Genomic DNA, 21,129 nt, shown 5'->3' with positions numbered 1-21,129 from the left:
GTTCCTTCCCCAAGTGTACTCTGAGGCCTGAGATAGAGCTTGTTGTAATTTGGCAACCTCATATTTTAATTGAGCCACCTGAGAACAAATTACACAAGCAAAAGAAACCCGGGACATGCTAGTTACTACAGAGGACTCTGAAGGACTTGTGGTTGTGGTGATATTTTCAACTACCCAATTTGAAGAGTGACTGGAAAAGAAAGAGCATGAGGCTGGACAACCTGACAACTAAGGCTAATGTCACAGACCAGGATTGGGGGGACTGCTTGTGGCCTGTGACAGAAGATTCATGGGCCTCTGATAAATGACAAGGGAACTAACACAAAGCCTGGGCATCATAGACCTCCTAAAATTTTGGAGGAAAAGGAAAAGCGTCCAAAGAGAACTGCAAAACCATATATTCTAGCTGTGGTTTCCCACATGGGTCTGTGGACTGGAGCTGGTCCATGACAAAGGATTTCAGGTCTACAGTGAAATAACACTTTTTTTCAATATTACTAAATTTTGAAATTAAGTCCTTTCTAGCCTTTTCAGGATGAAATTATTGTTCTTCTATGAAAAGATGATGATATTCTAAGATTGCGTGGGGGTGGGAGGAACTGTCATTTCTTGTTGCCAAACACATTAATTTGGGGGATTTTTCTCCCCGAATTTTTAATTAATTTTATTAAGATCCTAAAGTCTGGGAAGTGCTATATTATAGAAGACCAGAATCGGGGGCGCCTGGGTGGCTCAGTGGGTTAAAGCCTCTGCCTTCAGCTCAGGTCATGATCTCAGGGTCCTGGGATCCAGCCCCGCATCGGGCTCTCTGCTCAGTGGGGAGCCTGCTTCCCTTCCTCTCTCTGCCTACTTGTGATCTCTGCCTGTCAAATAAATAAATAAAATCTTAAAAAAAAAAAACAAAGAAGAAGAAGAAGACCAGAATGGGAATTTGAATTTTATCACAAGAAAATAAATAGATTATAAGGAGCTTATGACTGGTGGATGACCCAGGAAAGATAACAGGGCTCAGAGGAAGTAGATCTAATTACAGTTTTCAACAGTAGTGTATATGTCAAAAAGGAAATCACAAACCTTCCAAAAAGAAGCATTTGGCTGCGGATAAAAGAAGAAGCAAACAGGAAATAAAACCTGGTAGGAGTACAGAATAGATGTTAAAATAAACAGAGGACATGAGCAATGCTTTTTTAATTCAGATGGTAAATGTGATCTAAGGCAGGATACAGCTGTGCCAGAGGTCACAAGCATCAGGACATCAGCTCTTTTTGCTAGAAGCAGAGCACCTAGTACATTTTTGCCCTGCTAACAATTTCACTTGCTAGGATGTTGAAGATGGCCAGATGCAATTTTTACGGATTTTGAGAAGTTGGATCTTAAAATGTTCCAAGGAAAATTACCTAAGGGGCCCAAAAGGGACAGCAAGTTCTCAAATGTGAAGTTCTAGTAGTTTTCTCCCAAAGGATCCTGCTGAGGAAGGAAGGAGGGCTTCACCAATCAGGAAGCAGCTGCACACTCTGTCTTCTGATGTGATCAAACTGTGGGCAGAGATGAAGGTCACATCTCCTACATTAAAAAATGAACCAAACAAGCAAAGCAAGGACAGTTTGTATGAAAACATTCAACTAAAATGAAGGTTTTAGTGGACTGGGCGCTCCGTTTGAAGCAGTAAAGAATAAAGCTGCCAAGAACCCTAACATAATGGGAGGTAAATGAGACCTGCATTCATGGGGGAGACTCAATTAAAAAAACTCATTACTCCCTGATCTGAGTGGAGATTCAATTCCGAGAACATTTTGCCTTTTTTATGAGAACAAAACATTTTCATTGTTAAAAAAAAAAAAAAAAACTTTTAAAAAAAACCATCCAATGCTTGCTTTGGCAACACACATACCAAAATTGGAACAATACAGAGAAGATTAGTATGGCCCCTGGACAAGGATGATAATGCAAATTTGTGAAGCAATCCATATTTTAAAAAGAATTAATTAATTAAAAGCCATCCATAATTATACTATGCAGAAATAACCACATTAAACATTTTGGAATATATATATTATACACACACACACACACACACACACACACACATACATATATGCCCCTAAATGTTTTATCCTTGTGTATAGGATAAAAAATATGAATAAGCAGGGGCACCTGGGTGGCTCAGTGGGTTAAGCCTCTTGCCTTCAGCTCAGGTCATGATCCCAGGGTTCTGCGATCAAGCCCCGCATCAGGCTCTCTGCTCAGCGGGGAACCTGCTTCCTCCTCTCTCTCTGCCTGCTTCTCTGCCTACTTGTGATCTCTGTCTGTCAAATAAATAAATAAAATCTTTAAAAAATATATGAATAAGCAGTTCACAAAAGATATACAGATAGCCAATGAACATATGAAAAGATTTCAACATCTCTAGTAATACAGTAAATACAAAATAATAATGAGATACTATTTTTTACATGAATATTGTCAGAAGAATTTTAAGACTGACAGTATCTGGCAGCTGAGTGGCTCAGTCAGTTAAGCTTCTGCTTTTGGCTCAGGTCATGATCTATGGGTCCTGGAATCAAGCCCTGCCGTGGGCTCCTTGCTGTGCAGGGTGTCTGATTCTACCCCTGCCCCCCGCCCTGCTTGTGCTTGCTCTCTCTCACACTCTCTCTCCCTCTCAAATAAATAAATTAAATCTTTTTAAAATAATAAATAACTAAATAGATAAGATAAAATGGCATACACCTTGAGCCATGAGTCCTAATAGTTGGAATTTATGCCAATAAATGTTAGCACCATTTAACAATCTCAGTGTCCACTGGCTATAAAAGTGACATATAAAATTACATTATATGGTTTTATAGGTACTGACATGGAAAGACATTTTATTTTTTTTTTTAAAGATTTTATTTATTTATTTGTTAGAGAGAGCGAGAGCGAGCACAGGCAGACAGAGTGGCAGGCAGAGTCAGAGGGAGAAGCAGGCTCCCCACCGAGCAAGGAGCCCGATGCGGGACTCGATCCCAGGACGCTGGGATCATGACCTGAGCCGAAGGCAGCTGCTTAACCAACTGAGCCACCCAGGCGTCCCTGGAAAGACATTTTAAAACATCAAGTAGTAAATAATTCATGTAACCCCATTCCATTTTTGTAAAATAAAAGCTACTAGTGTGTGGATAAATAGATGTATGTCCTATAAGCATAAAATATATTTAACAATTTTTGCTGTTACAGAGTGGATGGAATTGGCTGGTGAGATTCCCATGTTTTACTTACACACTTCCGTCCAGGCTAAAATTTGGCAATGAGTGTGTGTTTTTACAATTAAAGACAAAAAAAGCTCTCCAGTCAAAGGTGATCCTAATTTTGATTTACATTCATGATGTCGGTTTCAGGGGTGAGCTCCCTCAGGCAGGAAGCAGGTCTGCTTGCCTGGCTTTATACATGGTCTAGCACAAATACATACCTGGAGTTGACAAAGCATTATGGAAGCAAAGAGCACTGTGGGACTGGGCTCCCAGGGCCAGCTGTATTAAGACAAATGCCGAAAAAAAAAAAGGCTTAAGTCAATCAGAGAAAGACAATTATCATATGATCTCTCTGATACGAGGAATTTGAGAGGCAGGGCAGGGGGTAGTAGGGGGTAGGGAGGGAAAAAATGAAACAAGATGGAATCATGAGGGAGACAAACTATAAGAGACTCTTTTTTTTTTTAAGATTTTATTTTTATTTATTTGACAGAGATCACGAGTGGGCAGAGAGGCAGGCAGAGAGAGAGAAAGGAAGGGAAGCAGGCTCCCTGCTGAGCAGAGAGCCCAATGCGGGGCTCCATGAGGGGCTCCATCCCAAGACCCTGGGATCATGGGATTATGACCCGAGCCGAAGGCAGAGGCTCTAACCCACTGAGCCACCCAGGCGCCCCCATAAGAGACTCTTAATCTCACAAAACAAACTGAGGGTTGCTGGGGGAGGGGAGTGGGAGAGGGTGGTTGGGTTATGGACATTGGGGAGGGTATGTGCTATGGTGACTCCTGTGAAGTGTGTAAGCCTGATGATTCACAGACCTGTACCCCTGGGGCAAATAATACATTATATGTTAATTTAAAAAAAAGAGAGGCTTAATTTTTGCTGCTGCAAATAAACAAAGAGACTTCTTCCCTCTCTCTTTTCTTAGACATTTACTTGAAAAAAAATTGTAAGTTCTTTCTCAGTCTTTTTGAAATACATTCTATAAATCTTTTAGAAATCTGAATGAGCCTCTGGCCATTTTTGTAATCCACGGTGTCTTTCTTAAGGACCTGGAAACCATCTCCTTGAAGTGCCATCTTCAAGAAAGTTAGCACGCTTCTCTCCTTCGCTCCCAAACAACCTCCTGTTATTAAAGTCAACTAGCTAGGGCACCTGGGTGTCTCAGTGGGTTAAAGCCTCTGACTTTGGCTCAGGTCATGATCCCAGGGTTCTGGGATCGAGCCCCGCCTCGTCGTCGGGCTCTCTGCTCCGCAGGGAGCCTGCTTCCTCCCCTCTCTCTCTCTGCCTGCCTCTCTGCCTCCTTGTGATTTCTCTCTCTCTGTCGAATAAATAAAATCTTTAAAAATAAAATAAAATAAAGTCAACTAGCTAACAGATACTCATCCCAATTACCGAATGAGTATGGGATGAACTGGGCAACAAATGGTGCTATCAAGCCCTCTTACCTGAGGACTAGTTTTTGATCTTGACAAAATGTGTACAATTCTTCTTACCTGTTGGAGCAGTAGAAAAGGGTGGAATTTCTTCCTCTCTCTGCAGTCTCTGTAGAGGGTTGCCTGGGATGCTCAGCATGAACAGGGACAGTACAGGGCTGCAAGAGCTCCTGACTCCAAGGATCCCAAACAGACCAGGTTCAGCCACTTGCTGCTGAGAAAATCCAAGGTCAGAGAACCAGTGGTGGTGACACAAGAAAGGAATTCATTTCAGTGAGGCCAACACCTGGAAGACAGTGAACTAGCGCTAGTATCTCAAAGACTGTCTCCAAAGTGCCGAAAATCAGTTTATATAGGGAAGGTGAGGGGCTGGGGGGTGGTGAATAGGTGCAGGTGGGCAGTGAAGACCTGATTGATCCTTGTCTTGGAGTCAATCACAAGTGGGATCTTGCTGGCTCAGGACAGTCCTCATTGCTTGAGGGGGTAGTCTTCCCATGGGGTGACTTTGCCCTCAGGGTCTTCCATCTGAGCCAAGAGCCGAGCTGGAAAGAAGAACCCAACTAGAAAGTTTGAGGTCAAAATGGAGGGAGCCAAAGTCCTCCTCTTTTAATCACATTCTTACTCTTATTAGTCAAGTTGTTTTCTTTCTCTTCTGCTTCTGAGGAGAGGTTATTGGGCTTGGCAGGGAACCTGAGCTGGAACCAAGAGTCAGACGTTCAACTGACTGAGCCACCCAGGCACCCCTTTTAATTATTTTTTTTTTTAATTGGGCCCAACCCAATGGCTCAAGTCCAAGCTAATATTTCCATTTTTAAAAAGAATTTGCTAAACCGAACACAGTTTCACTTTAATAACATATTCTGGGCATATCTAGTAGGAGAAAAACTAATGGAGGTTCCTGGAGAAAAAGGGCTGGGAACCCAAAAAATTAACACCCAGTATTCTGCCCTTAGTGGCATTTGCTGTTTCTTGGGGAAGACAGACCAGCACGCCAAACCCACAAAGGATGAAGAGGCCTAAAAGAAGGAAGGTTTTCTACTGAGAATGGAAGTGCTTGGCTAAAGGTTCCCAGTAAGGATTTAGAAATATGTTGCTGATGAAGGATAATTGGAAGAAAGGCAGGCAAGGACAAGGGGCCCCCGGCCTTAGGAGAAAACCACCCTTCAAAGGATTTTGCACCACCCTGGGGAGCCCTCCACCCTTTCCCACCTGATAGATAGGTGACCAAAAATCTATTTGGGTGACAGGCACAGGGAGGGTTCATCAGATTAAAACAGCCCACCAACAAGCCCATAAAACCCCTAGACCTAGAAACTCTGGTGACAACCCTCTCCCTCCTCAGGAGCTTTGTACTATACCTTAGCTATCCCTCAATAAACTCTGCTCCCCACCACTCTGGTCTGGTCTACCTTATCATTCTTCCAAGCAGCATAACCAAGAACCTCAGGTACCAATGGAGGAAAAAAATCCCGTAACATTATTACTTTTACATCCAAACCCTGTCTGCTTTGGGAGGATTATCTGTCAATTTAAATTTTTAAAATGTGAGAACTTTCAATGCAATTAAGAGCTGAGATGCTGAATACAGAAATGGCCAACAGCCAGACCACATATGGTAGGACAACTCGGGCCCACAAACTCTGAAGCAACTAAGCAAGGAGAACAATCTACAAGCTGTGCAGCAGTCAGCCCAGAATGGTCAGGAAGGAAATGATAAACAAAATTCTGAACAGTGGTTATCTCTGGGGTGGGAAGCAAGGCATAGGATTCGATAGGAATCAGTATCTAGTGGGTAGTGGGCTCAGTGGCATTCAGTATATTGTAAAGCTTTATAATTTAGATTCCAATAAATATTGTGTAAATTTAAGACAAAATTTCAACTGAGTAAATTTTAAAGATCCAGTTGTCTTTATTAAATGATTCATGAATCCAGTAGCAAGAGGACAGGAGTCTGAGGGGATGCACAAAATGGAAGGTTTTTATAGAAGGAAGGTGAGGAAAGAAAGTTATTAGCAAAAGCAAAGGATTATTCCAGGCAAGGCCACTATTTCTGATGGGGAGAAGCAAGGGGTCTTGTCACACAGATTACCTCATCCTCCTAAGAGGGATGGAGAGGGCCCATGTGGCAGACTCATTGGTGCTCACTGAAAAACTCCTGACTGACTGGGCAAGACTACATCTCTGGGAGAGGTTGAAACTGCAATTAGATTAGGTATCAAGCCATGGTTTGGGAACTTCATCTAAATGATACCATTTGGGGTCTGCAGTTTTCTTTTTAACATGTTAAGTATATTCTTTGGTGTATGCCAGAATTTATATTTAAAAAGATAATAAAAATATAAATGTATGTGTATGTAAAGAAGATAGGGAATATGCCAAACTATTAACAATGTTAATTATTTTTTTAAGATTTATTTATTTTGGGGCACCTGGGTGGCTCAGTTGGTTAAAGCCTCTGCCTTCGGCTCGGGTCACGATCCCAGGGTCCTGGGATCGAGCCCCGAGTTGGGCTCTTTGCTCAGCGGGGAGCCTGCTTCCCCACCCCCACCCCGCCTGCCTCTCTGCCTACTTGTGATGTCTCTGTCGAAAAAAATAAAAAAATCTTTAAAAAAAAAGGTTTATTTATTTCGAGAAAGGGAGAGAGAGAGAGAATGCCTTCATGTGAACAGTGCGTAAGCAAACAGAGGAAGAGAGAATCCTGAAGCAGGCTCCTTGCTGAGCGGGGAACCCAATTCAGGGCTCAATTCCAGAACCCCAAGACCGTGACCCAAGCCGAAATCAAGAGTTGGCCACCTAACTGACTGAGCCACCCAGACAGTGGTTATTACTCTAAGCTAGAGTTATCCTAAAATAATACGTATGTGTAATTTAATTGTAGCTCTGAAGTGTGGGGGGGGGAATGTATATGAGCAAGCACATAATGACAGCTGACTCTGTCGCAGGGTCTACAGTTGATTTGAGTCTTTGGAGATGACAGGAAAGCATTTGCCCTTGAACATCTCTTGCTCTTCAAGACAAGTGAAAGAACCTGAGTTCAGGGAAGTCACAGAAACAGAGGAAAAATTAAGGGAGAGCAAAGTTTCTTTCATAGGATATTTGCCCTGGATCATTAGTCTACACAGCAAACCAAATGCCAAGGAAATGGGTAGATTCCAGGGGTAAAGTCAAATAGGGCTCAGATAACCAGGTGAGCAGGGCTGAACACTAGATAGAAGGGACCATGTGCTTGCCAGTGACCAAGAGGTCTAGGGACTGGACAGGAAAAACAGAATACATCTGTAAAGGAAAGACAGCAAAAGTCCTGACGACTGAAGTAACTTCTGCCCATCCCAACCAAACCAGAATTCTGTATCAGCCACTCCCACTTGGAATCCGTCCCCAAGACCTGCCCCCACATCCGTGCAGCCATGTCACATGGACAATCTCTCCAGCTAACTCGCTATGCACAAGGATCTTTCTTTTTTTGAAAGCTTTATTGAGATATAATTTATAGACCATACCATCCATCCACTCAAAGTATGCAAATCAATAGCTTTAGTACATTCAGAGTTGTGCATTCATCACAACAATCAATTTAAGAACTTTTTTTTAAAATTTTATTTATTTATTTATTTATTTATCCCCCAGGCAGAGGGAGAGGAAGGGAAGCAGGCTCCCTGCTGAGCAGAGAGCCCGATGCAGGGCTCGATCCCAGGCGGGGCTCAATCCCAGGACCCTGGGATCGTGACCCGAGCCGAAGGCAGAGGCTTTAACCCCTGAGCTACCCCGATACCCCTTAAGAACATTTTTTATCAACCCCCTCTAACCTCTGATAACTATTAATTTACTTTTCGCATCTGTGGGATTTTCCTAGAAATGAATCATATAACACATGGTCTGGCTTCTTTCAATTACCCCAATGTTTTCAAGGTTCATCCATGTTGTAGCATGGATTATTGCCAAGGATCCTGAAGAAAGAATGTGGAAGAATAAAAGGCCATGGCCTTAGGGAGAAGCCCTGACCCCCCTAGGTATGGCAGACATACTAGCTTATACACACACACACATGCACACACATACACACACACACACACGGCAATTACTAAAAGCAAATATATATATATATTTTTAAGATTTTACTTATTTATCTGAGAGGGAAAGGAAGAGTGAGCATGAGTAGAGGAGAGGCAGAGGGAGAGGGAGAAGCAGATTCCCTGCTGAGTAGGGAACCCAAAGAGGGACTTGATTCCCAAGATCATGACCTGAGCCAAAGACAGAGGCCTAACTGACTGAGCCACCCAGGAGCCCCTCTGGATAGTGCTTTGTCCCCTCTCCTGCTAACATATTCCCTGCCCCGTCAGTCGTCTGTCCATTACCTGTATCCCAGTCTTCATTGGTTCTTGGGAAGAGGAACGCCGCATTCACCTGATAGACAATGCTTACCATTTTGCTTCTCTCATTTACTCTTTCCATGTCCCCTCAATACAACATGTACCACCTCCCCATCAGATTTCATCAGAGACTGGAAGGCCAAGTGTCCCTAGGGCTAAACTTCTTCTGGAAGTAGAATCCTGCCAAGGGGCAATATCACTAGTGCACAGAGAAAACTCTGGACTTGGAGCCAAAAGAGCTGGTGTCAAGTCCTACTTCTTACCATCCTTGAGACTCGACAAATCACCTCACCTTTCTGGACATATGCACATGAATCCTCACATGATAATCAAGGATAATACTATTTTCCCCATCTTTCTCATAGCCTGGTTGAGAAATCAGAATGGAAAAATTTAAAAAAATCAAAAATTCATATGAAGTACCTTATAAAATCATAAGATGTTGCCATTATTTCTAGAAGCTCTGCTACTTCTGTAATTTTAGCAAAGAACAGATTCTGTTTTCCTTGTCTCTACTGAGATATTGACCATCCCACCCAACCTACCAATACATCTTGTCAGGCCATAATGCAGCCTCAATCAGTTGTTTTCTCCTTGGACAGCATACAAAGGGAAGATACTCCTATACAGGGGAATTTTGCTTAACCCTGCTTGCCTAGGATTCCTGGAATAAAGAAATCAATGCCCTGTCCTCCACCATCTGCATTCTACAAAAGGATCAGTAATACTCAGAACAACTCTCACAGATGGAACTCAACAATACTCACATTTGCCTAAATGAGGCAGACTGGCCAGTCCCCAGCACGTCATGCCCACAGGGTATTCCCAGGCTTGGGCACTGTCATGCTGAGGTTTCTACTGCCACAGGCAGACTCTGCACTCTCAGGGCCAAAAGGGGCAATACAGGGGAATGGTCTCCTGTTTGGGGTCATGCTTGGACCCCTTGGTGGGGGGAAAGTAGGGCAGGTTTTGCTCAGGTAGGAGCATGCACTTCCTGAGAAGGATGCAATCATAGGGAGTCTTCAGGGACACAATTTACAAAGCTATCTCTGAACTGTCACTGCCTGAGCCTGATGACCTTGAAGCCAATGTAGGAAAGAATGCAAACCTAAACATGTGTACATGAGCAGGTACCAGAGTAGGAACAGAGCCAAGATCAATACCACCAGACATATGTCAGAGAATCTCACAGGACACAGTCCTCCATCTGCCCCATCTCTAGTCCCATCATGGGAACATCATGACAACTGTTTCCAACTACCACTCCATGCTCCCCAATATCCTCTTCTGGATCATTCTAAAATACTGCTATCACTATGCCAAATGTTAAGTGACTTTGCACCATCCAAAAGAAAAAATGCAAGCTACTGATCCCGGCACTCAAAAGCGCCACTCCTGGACTCCCCCAGAATTACCTCCTAGCCTCAGCTCCCACCTGATACACTCCATACACACCATTTACTTCCATCAAGCCATTATCTTCACCCTGCCCCAAATGGGCCCTGGGCCCCATGTGTCTTACCACTGGGAAAGTCTTCATACACCTAATTTCTAGAGCCCAGCTCTTGTCCCACCTGCTTAAACCTAAGCCAGGTTGTCCCTCTTTAGACATACTTCTCTTGCACTTGGAATCAGGAATCTGCAGTGTAGAACTTGAGTGTTTTTATTCTTTTCTTATTTAAATATAGCACATATGCAGAAATGCACAGAGAGCGTAAGCTCAATGAATTACCATAAAGTAAATACTCTCATGTGACCACCACCCAGATCAAGAGACAAAATTGCACTAGCATCCCAGCTGTTGCTCTCAAGCTGCCTCCCTCCATCCCAAAGGTAACCTTCATCCTGATTTCTAACACCATGTGTTAGTTTTGCTTGTTTTTGAAATTCATATAAATTGAATCATATAACATGTGTTGTTTTGTGTTTGACATCTTTTGCTCAACCTTATATTTGAAAAAATCAACCACATTATTTGTGACATAGCTTCAATGCTATCCACATGCACACTCACACATGCACATTGTACACACACACTCGCACACATACGCACAGTTAGTTATCTAGCTTGAATAGGCCTCTGTTTTTTAAATTCAAAGTGTGATGGCTGAGGAAACAATATCACTTTTCTCATCAGAAAGTGATTTTTTTAGAGCACGCACATAAATGAGTGGGGAGAGGCGCAGAAGGAGAGGGAGACAAGCAGACTCCCCACTGAGCAGGGAACCTGACTCTCTCCACTCTAATCTTGGGGCTCCATCCCAGGACCCTGAGACCATGACCCAAGCTGAAACCAAGAGTCAGATGCTTTAACCGACTTTCCTATCAAGAATAGGGACAGGGACAATCACAGAAAGACAATTGTCGTATGATCTCTCTGACACAAGGAAGTTGAGAGGCAAGGTGAGGGGTTTGGGGGTAGGAAAGGAATAAATGAAACAAGATGGGATCTGGAGGGAGACAAACCATAAGAGACTCTTATTCTCACAAAACAAACTGAAGAGTGCCGGGTGGGGGGGGAAGGGTAGGGAATGTGTGGTTGGGTTATGGACATTGGGGAAGGTATGTGCTATGGTGAGTGCTGTGAAGTGTTGTAAGCATGATGATTCACAGACCTGTACCCCTGGGGCTAATAATACATTATATGCTAAAAAAAACAATAGGGACAGGGAATCCTTACCGAAGCCTCCTGAGGTACTGATGCTGCTAGCATTTGCACAGCCCAGCCCATGTGGGTTTGCTTCTGCTCCTTTCCACTCAGTAAACATTTATTGACACCGCTTATATCTCAGGCAGTTTTAACAAGTGGTGATCACACATCAGAGAACAAGCCCAGTCCTTGCCCTCCAAGAGTTGATAGCCTAGAGCAGAAAGCCCACAGATGAACTTCAGGTATTCTGGGAAATCCCGTACATCAAATGCAAACTAGCATGTCTATTCAGCTTAGGAGGGAAGTGGGAAGAGTCAAATTCTCAAATGCTTAAAAACTAGTGATTTGGGACCATCCATTTCCTTCATTTCTAAGCTCTTGGCAGGTACCCAAGCACTTACAGCACCTCTTGGGTGTCTAACCTTTTCCTGTGTGCCTGACTCGCCTTCCTCGCCAGCTCGTGGCAGACTCCTGGCGGTAGAGGAGGGAAGTACAACTCTTGATTGCCATCGTCTCCTAGTTACCAGGAGGTAACCAGGGACTCAGCCCCATCCAGGGGCTGACTGCCCCTGAAATTTTGGATAACTTTGGGCTCATCCAGCAGGCAGACCACTGTCTACTTCCTGACAGGCAGCATGACTGGGAGGAATTTTCATCTCTTTCTAAAGTAATGTCTGCTTCCCTAGACTTCTCCAGTCTAAGCATACACGGACTGGCAATGGAAGAACACCCTTCTTGGTTATGAAGGGTCAAAGAGATTTCAACAAGTGGTTCAGATGAGGAAAAGGACAATGCACTGGGTAGAACATTTCTCGCCTCACAGTCTTATTTCTCAGAGATATTAATAAAATGTCTTTCTGAAATGTTCATCATTCAAGTACATTTCTGTTAGTGTGACTCTCTCTCAAGCATGACCCATGCGTGCCCAGACACACCAAAAGTGGGGGACAGATCTCCCTGGCCTTCACTTGGGATGACACCACCATTCTCTTCCTAGGTGCTTTACTGTTCTGATGATTTCTGTAAGATATAAAACACATTTAAAGTTAAAAAAAAAAAAAGCCTGTTCTAATAAGCTTGAACCACAATTTTTTTAAAAATATCTAAAGTAATGTCTAGAAGCCAAGATAAGTTATTTTAAAATTACCAACAATTTTTTGATTCAACTTGGGGACTAGGGACTAGACTGTGTTTGTTAGTGTGTTTGGGGAAAACACTTCAATGGCTTTATGGCTGTAAAGCCAAGATAATGGCCTCAATAAGTTAAGACAATGCTGAGCTATACTGCTCATGATGACAGTGAGTCGGCTTACACTGGGGAAAGAACTCCAACTCCTCTGAACAGAATGTGTCCTTGGGCCCAAATGGGGTTTTCACTTCCCACTGGCCCTCAGAGATCAGGACCCTGCATCTAGTGGTGAATGGAGAAGAGATATGGGAAGGACACTACATGGCTGAAGGCAAGTTTTGTAGCAATGGTGGCAGCAGAATGAAAGATGAGGAAAATGTAAAGGGAGTAATTAAAAAAAAAACAAAACCTGTGTAGCTTTATGGTTAGTAGACTCTAAGAAAAATAATTTCTTCTTGTTCTTTGTATCTTATCCCATGGGATCCTCCCCCCATCCATTTTCTATAATGAATTTCCTCCTATTATCCCAAAGCTTTCTGTGAAGTTTGGGAAGTTGATACAGCTGGTCTCTCATGTACTTGGACAGATAACAGAGGGGGCCTTTGTTTGCACATGGAGTGGGAGGTCTGGGAAAAGAGTGACAGTTGGAGAAGGTGGTCACAAGATGGCCAGAAGACCAGCTGGACTACAGAACCAGCAGGGATAGGCAGAAAATGTAAGCACCCTCTGGGAATTATGGGAATTACATGGGATCCAGTAGGCTCCTGAACTTTCAGGTTGTTCATCAGGATCCAGGCTTGGTCTGTTGTGACTTTAAGCACCAAAGGGAGGGATGCCATTTGAAGACTTTGGAGAAGCCAAAAAAAAAAAAAAAAAAAAAAAAAAAAGACTTCTGAGTTTGTTACCTGAGTTGCCCCATTTGTTCATAGCTAAATCATAAATTGTGAGCAGTAAGACTTAAAGGAGTTCAGAGGGAAGAAGAGGTGTTTTTGCCCATGATGACTGGGAAGGCTTCACAAAAGAATTTGAACTGGTTCTTGAAGAGGGGGTCATAACTGGAAAAAGGGAGGAGTGGGAAGAGGACTCCTGATAGAAGAAATGACAGGAGCCAAAGCATGGAGGTGTGAGATAGCTTTAAACAAGAAATGGTCCTGTCTGGCTGGAAGCAAGTCTATATTCCTGAGTACCCATCCTCCACATTTCTTATCACTGTAGATCCCATTCTTGAGGCCCGGAGATGAGAATATATTAAAGCAGTCTCAGTGGAGCAGTCAAAGGTGCTGAAGGCATCTTGAGTTAACTGGTGCTGGTTTTAAGAGAGAGACCAATCATCCCAAGAGGACTCGAATTAGCCTAAATGATTCACCTTTGGTTTTCTCATGCCTCACATCCCCCTCTCAAAAGGGATCTTATGCCCCAAACCCCGCAAAATGCTGCAAAGTGTGCTCATGCCTCCCCTTCTGACCATATGTACCCCACAGTTACTCTGTTCCATGCAAAAACATCTCTGGGCAAGAGGTGTGTTGCTGTCTGTTTCACAAAAAAATTTTTTCAGCTCCTACTCTCTGTCAAGCACTGCTCTAAGCATAGGAGATATAGCAATGAACAGGTCAGTCCCTATCCTCATAGTTTTCCTCCTAGTAGGAAAAAGAGGCAAAAATAAATATGTAAATAAAATATCAAGTGGTGTTATGAATAAAAATAAATAAGCAGGGGAAGGGGACAGGGATTGACAAGGAGGGATCTATTTTACATTAGGTAGACAGGAAAAGCCCATCTAAAGAGGTGACACCGAGCAGATGCCACAAGGGGTGGGGTCTAAACCCTGAGACAGATGAGAGTGTGGTTGAAGAGCAGGAAGGCAGACATGGCTAGAGCAAGCTCAGTGAGCAGGAGGATGAAGAGGTCAAGAGGCAAGCAGAGACCCCGAAGGAAGGGGCAGAGGAGGAATTATCCTGCAGCTCCTGGAACATGGTCCCCACCCAGGTACCACAGCCATACAATGCCCATGGTCCTAACTCACTGGTCTAGCCCTTGGAAAGAGCTTACCTGCCATTTTTCCCCTTACTCCCTCAACCAGACTCATCAAACTTTTCCAAAGTTCCTATGCTTTGCAAATGGAGGGAAAAAGGAAAAACCTCCAGGGTTTTTTTTTTTCCAAGTTTTCATTTAAATTCCAGCTAGTTAACACACAGTGTAACACTGTATGTTACATTACATTATCACACTGTAACCTTACAGTGTAATATCAGCTTCAAGTGTAGAATTTGGTGATTCATCACCTACATACAACACCCAGTGCCCATCATAAGAAGTGCCCTCCTTAATCCTCATCACCCATACTACCCCCACCCCTCCAGTAACCCTCAGTTTCTTCTCTATAGTTAAGAATCTATTTCTTGGTTTGCCTCTCTTTTTTCCCTCCTGTGTTTCTTTTGTTGCTTAAATTCCACCAATAAGTGAATTCATTTGATATTTGTCTTTCTCTGACTTACTTTGCTCCCATTTTTAAATTTTTTAAGTTTTTATTTATTCATTTTATTTATTCATTTGAATACTTATTTATTTATTTATTTACTTATTTATTTGAGAGAGAGAGAGAGAATGAGCATAAGCAGGGTGGAGGGGCAGGGGGGTGAGAGAAAAGTGGGCTCCCCATTGAGCAGGAAACCTGATGTGAAACTTGATCCCAGGGTCCTGGGATCATGACCTAAGCTGAAGGCCGAAGGTTAACCCACTGAGCCACCCAGGGACCCACTCCAGTTTGTTTGTTGGTTGGTTTTTAAGTAATTTCTTCCCCCAGTGTGGGGATCAGACTCCCAACCCTGAGATCCAGAGTCACATGCTCCACCGACTGAGCCACCCAGGCACCCCTAAACTTCCATTTTTAAAATTAGAGCAATCAACAGCCACAGGATTTGAAGTGGCTGGGACCTTGTTATCACAGCGTTGTAATGAGTCTCTGGAGAAACCCCACAACTTCTCTCCAGAGAGTGGAAATCTTCTCTCAGTGGATCTGTAGTTGGGACTCCAAGTTTCAAAATCCCATAGAAACTGGGAAAAAAATGCCCCTACTCCCAGTCTGTACTAGACGCACACACAGTTACAGAGTCTCCCCAGAATGGCTTATACCAAGTCCTTGGGCTATTACTCCAGAAGGTAGATGAAGGATAATCCCGCATGCTTCTGGGATTGCCTGTGGTTGAGCTACATGAATCTCATTACCCACAGTTACACCTTTAGCTCAAGAGGAGAGAACAAGAGGAGAGATACCAAGGCTGTTTCCATGAGATGATTCACTTGCTCCATCACCCACAGAACCCAACACCAAGGGTCAGAGTCCTCTCACCTAAGAATTTAATGTTTTGATAAGGCTACAAAGGCAAGAAGCTCCTGAGAACCCAGGCATCCCCTCCAGCTGGGTGACCAGGAAAATCTAAGAGCTGCTTCTCAGCCCTGAGGTAACTTGGGATCCGTTTAAGGTAGTTGAGTTGTTGCAATGAGGAGCATGGGGCTTGTCAAAGAAGATACAACATGACCATGCTAAATTATAATGGTTAAAATTTACTGAGTCCTTACTACATGACATTCCAAGCACTTTACAGATGTCTTCTCTAATCCTATGACTAGGTGCTGTTATTATGATACAAAATCCACCCAGGGATCTGAGGCACAGAGACTAATAAGGCACTTGCTTCCAAAGTTCCACAGCTAGTTAATAGAAGAGTCAGGATTTAAATCCAGCTCAGAATCCAGAACCTGTACTCCTAGGTGGTAGGTACATGGAACTCTGGAAACTATCCAGTATCCTGAATATAATTCGTATGGCTCTGAATACAGTGGGAACCAACTATTGCTTTGCATGAATGACTTTTTACTGTCAGGGCATTTTGCCCAGCCAGTGTCATGAAGATTGTTTCCCTTGGAAAATCCCGTGCTTTTGTGAGTGTCAGTTTGGTATGAGTTCTTCATTCCAAGAAGAGCAAAGAGCTAGGCTTTGTGAACTCCAGGGCGCCTCCCTGCCTTGTGTTCAATGTCGTCATAGAACTGTTCTGGGTCAGATGCAAGGCAGACACTGATTCACAGAGGGAACCTGTGGACCCCAGCAGGTCTGCTGAGGCAGAACCTAATCTGCATCCTTGCCTGGTGCCTTCCCACTCTTTTCAGGGCAAGTGGACACCATCCCGTTAAATCCATTCACTCATATGAGTTGCAGCTGCACCCAGTCTGTTTGAAGAACCATTCCACTGCCTCCTCTCTCCAATCAAAGGAAAAGCCATCTCATCCCCATACATGGCCTCCACCTTGTTAGACAGAGAGCATCTCCGGAGCTCTTAAAGACCATCAAGGCAGAGCAGCTGCATGGTCTCCTACAGAAGGACGTCCCTTGTAATATCTAACCTAAATATTTCCTGACCCACTCCTGAGCATTTCTGCTCTCCATGAGGAAAAACAACAGAGGGTACCAACTGTCTGCTAGTAATTCAAACAGTCACAAGTCCCTTCCCACAGCTGACTCCCTCTTTCTTCTTTCATTTCTGTAGTATTCCTAGAAGTCTCTTGTAATTATATAAATAGATCTGATTTTTCCAACTTTTTATTGTGGAAACGTCCAAATATGCTTTTCTCTAAAAGCACAAATAATAGTACAATGAGCACCAACCCCCCACCACCTGATCCAAGTTTTTAATCTCTTAGTAAGCGTCAATGCTTCTGTGGGTAGATGAAATGTTTAAGCATAGAAAGAAATTTCAAATAGTCACAAGAAAACTAACTAATGATTATGCTCAATGGTGAAATATTAATAATTCTAACTTTGAAATCAGCAAAATGTAAGCTCTGTATTTATTCATTTGATCTTGGTTAGAAATTGTAACTGAAGACAAAGTCTTAATTAATAACTTAATGAGATGACTTGAAAGAAAGGGAGACCATTGACATAGATCCTTTAAGAAAACAAAACCCTACACCAACCACTTCACCTTATGAGATAGATAAGAAAATAGATAGATACTGGTTACTCAAAATTTAGTTAAATCTATATCTTTTCTGTATCTTGTGCTTACAGAACTGAGCATTTGTCTAAATTGGCCAACTAAAGAGAACAAAGCACTTTCCTACATTATCAAAAGATTTTTTAAAATAGTTCCAAGGATAATTGTCTTATAACATTTAAATTAAATGTATTTGTTATTGGGAATCACATGTGTCTAAAATGTTTGTTTTCAGAAGACTCTGTGCTCACTTAAAGTTGTAAACTCTATTTTCATGAAAGGCTGATTTATTCACCACTGTCATTGTTATTGCCTCATTTATGGAAAATATAGTTAAACGAATGCCTAAGGAAAATCTCACAGCTTAAGATGCTTATATTAATAAACAAGAAATGATAAAAAAAATAAATTAGAATGCACGGCAGTAAATTAGGAAGAAAAATAAGATAAACCTAAGGAAATTGGGAGGAAGGAATTAATAAAGAGAAAACAGAACGTAATGAATTTTTGTAACTAGAAAGAGCAGATTCAGGGGCACCTGGGTGGCACAGTCTTTTAGGCATCTGACTCTTGGTTTCAACTCAGGTCGTGATCTCAGGGTCCTAAGATCAAACCCTGCCTCAGTGTCCCCACTCAGTGAGGAATCTGCTTGCATTTCTCTTGCTTCCTCTCCCTCTGCCCCCCACTCTCTCTCTCTCTCTCTCTCTCTCTCGCTCTCTCTAAAATAAATAAATAAATCTTTTTAAAAAGAGCAAATACAAAAGGGGATTTTTGAATATCAACTGAATAGATTAACTAGCAAATGTAGTGTTTTTTTTTTTAAAGGAGAACACAAACACACCAAATAGGAAAGAAAGAAATGACCAGATAGAGCAGAAATTACTTATATATATTGTTGTTGTTTTGCTTACATCTATCCAAAAATATATTTGAAAACTCATATGAAATAGATCAAAGCTGACCCTAAAAAAGATGGAAAACTTAAATATGCCAAGTAGCACAGAAGTAGCATAGAAGAAAGTTGTCAAAGTGTGTACCCTCTGTACAGTCCTCCCCAAATCACCACACCCAGATAATTTCATGAAACTCAAAACAACATAATAATAATGAAAATTTTCTAATTCTTTTTATAAAGCACCATTATACTAAGAAGAAATGTAGAACAAAAGAGCAAAAATAATATAAAAAGGAAAACTACCCATTTATGAATATCAATGCAAAAATCATAAAATATTAATGAGAATCCAGTAAAGCATTAAAAAAAATAATATACCATGACCAAGTGGAGTTTTTCAAAGGATGCAAGGTGATTTGATATTAGAAAATCTGTTTCCAAAAGAAAAAGAAGAAAGAAAGAAAATTGGGGCACGTGGGTGGCTCATTTAGTTAAGCATCTGCCATCAACTCAGTTCAGGATCCCAGGGTCCTGGGATTGAGTCTGGCATCGGGCTCCCTGCTCAGTGGGGAGTATGCTTCTCCCTCTCCATCTGTCCTTCCCCCCTGCTCATGCTCTCTCTCTCAAGCCCTCTCTCTCAAATAAATAAATGAAATCTTTTTAAAAATATTAAAAATTAAAAAAAAGAAAATCTACTAATATAATTTCTCATATGAATAGATTTTTAAAATGGTCATTCCCACAGAAGTTTAAATAAACTTTCTGACAACCAATTTCTATTCTTAATTTTTTTTAATGAGAGCTATTAATAAAATGGAAAAAGATGAATACCTCCTTTTTTTAAAAAAAGAATTTATTTATTTATTTGAGAGAGACAGCATGCACAATCAGGGGGAGGGGCAGAGGGAGAGAGAGAGAGAAGCAGACTCCCTGCTGAGCTGGGAGCCTGATCCCAGAGATCATTACCTCAGCCAGTCAGATGCTTAATCTACTGAACCACCCAAGCACCCCAAAGATGACTACCTTCTTAACATTACATATCTCTAATCTCCAAAGCTAGAATTATTCTCAATGGAGAAAGATTAGAAGCTTTCCCATTAAAGTTAGAAAAACACCAAAGTGCTATCACCTGCACCTTGTAGTATACCTTGTAGTGCAGGTGCAAATATTCAAAGAGAAATGATGAAGAAATTAGCAAAGAAGAGATGAAAATTATACAATTTTAATAGAAGCTTTCCAAAATTATCTGAAAAACTATAATAACCAATAAATAAATTGAGTATGATGGTTGAGGACAAAAATAATATAAAAAAATCAGTCATCTTATTAGTGAGAAGTGGGCTGGAGATCATGGAAATCAATCAAATTGGTATAAGGAGAAGGTGGTTTTTTTGTGGTTTACAAAGTCAATGGAAGGGCTGGAAGAATGGGGTCTAAGCAGTACTTCCAGGAGCCCAGAGTACCTCTGCTAGGATAGGACATAATGCCATTTCTGCTGCAGGAAGCTGCTGAATCAGGAAAAGGCCGCCCCAGAATCACACTGCCTGCCATGAACTATGTTGGAACACACCATGAGGACTTTCTCATGCCTTCCTGCTCTCCCCACATAACACGGTCTCAGATACAGTTTCCTGCACGTACAAAATCTAAATTTCTTTTTCTTTTTAAACACTTTTTTAAAAAAAGATTTTATTTGTTTACTTGACAAATAGAGAAAGAGAGTGCATGCGCAAAAGCAGTGAGAACAGCAGGCAGAGGAAGAAGTAGGCTCTGCTCTGAGCAGGGACCCCAATGCAGGACTCGATCCCAGGACTCCAGGATCATGGCCTGAGCCAAAAGCAGATGCTTAACCAACTGAGCCACCCAGGCATCCCACAAAATCTAAATTTCATGCAGAATGCTAATTAGTTATGATGCAGTCTTGCAAATGAAGTTTTTAGCCATAGAATGTCAGCTCTAATGAAAGACACTGTAAAAGTAATCTCCTCAGACCCAAGACACTTTTAAATTCAGATGCTGTTATAAAATGCCTTGTTCTGTGCTGATATTTAAATTCATAAGTTTTCAGATTAAACACAGTTGATTAAACAACCAGGGTAAAAGACTCAACTGAGAATATATTTAACTGTGTTCTCAAACAAAACAAAACAAACAAAAAGTGACAGATTTTTTTTCTTGCTATTCAATGTAAAAATAAATACATAAATTCATGTGATTTTTTTTCTCACTGTTAAATTATTTCATTATACATTTTAAATGAATACCTTAAAGTTTTATCAGGAATCATGAACTGGATTTAAATACAAGAAATCATGAAGCACAACTAAGTGAAGGAGATAATTACAGTCTATGAGTGATATTTCTGAATCATTTCCAATAAATATGATCTTCCAATGAACTCCCTTAAGATTTCTGCTTGGAGTTCAG

The 21,129-nt window shown here is 41.8% G+C and overlaps 1 non-coding gene across 1 annotated transcript; it reads left to right on the top strand.

Annotated features, from left to right (window-relative positions):
• Nucleotides 1-1,868: 1,868 nt before the first annotated feature.
• On the top strand, nt 1,869-1,974 carry LOC116867569. Its single transcript, XR_004382618.1, has one exon. It is a non-coding gene; the product is annotated as a U6 spliceosomal RNA (small nuclear RNA).
• The last annotated feature ends 19,155 nt before the right edge of the window (nt 1,975-21,129 follow it).

The sequence above is a fragment of the Lontra canadensis genome, unplaced genomic scaffold (genome assembly GCF_010015895.1).
Source record: "Lontra canadensis isolate GAN:19392208 unplaced genomic scaffold, GSC_riverotter_1.0 scaffold12, whole genome shotgun sequence".
NCBI classification, from domain to species: Eukaryota; Metazoa; Chordata; class Mammalia; order Carnivora; family Mustelidae; genus Lontra; species Lontra canadensis.
This window is presented reverse-complemented; position numbering and strand designations above follow the sequence as displayed.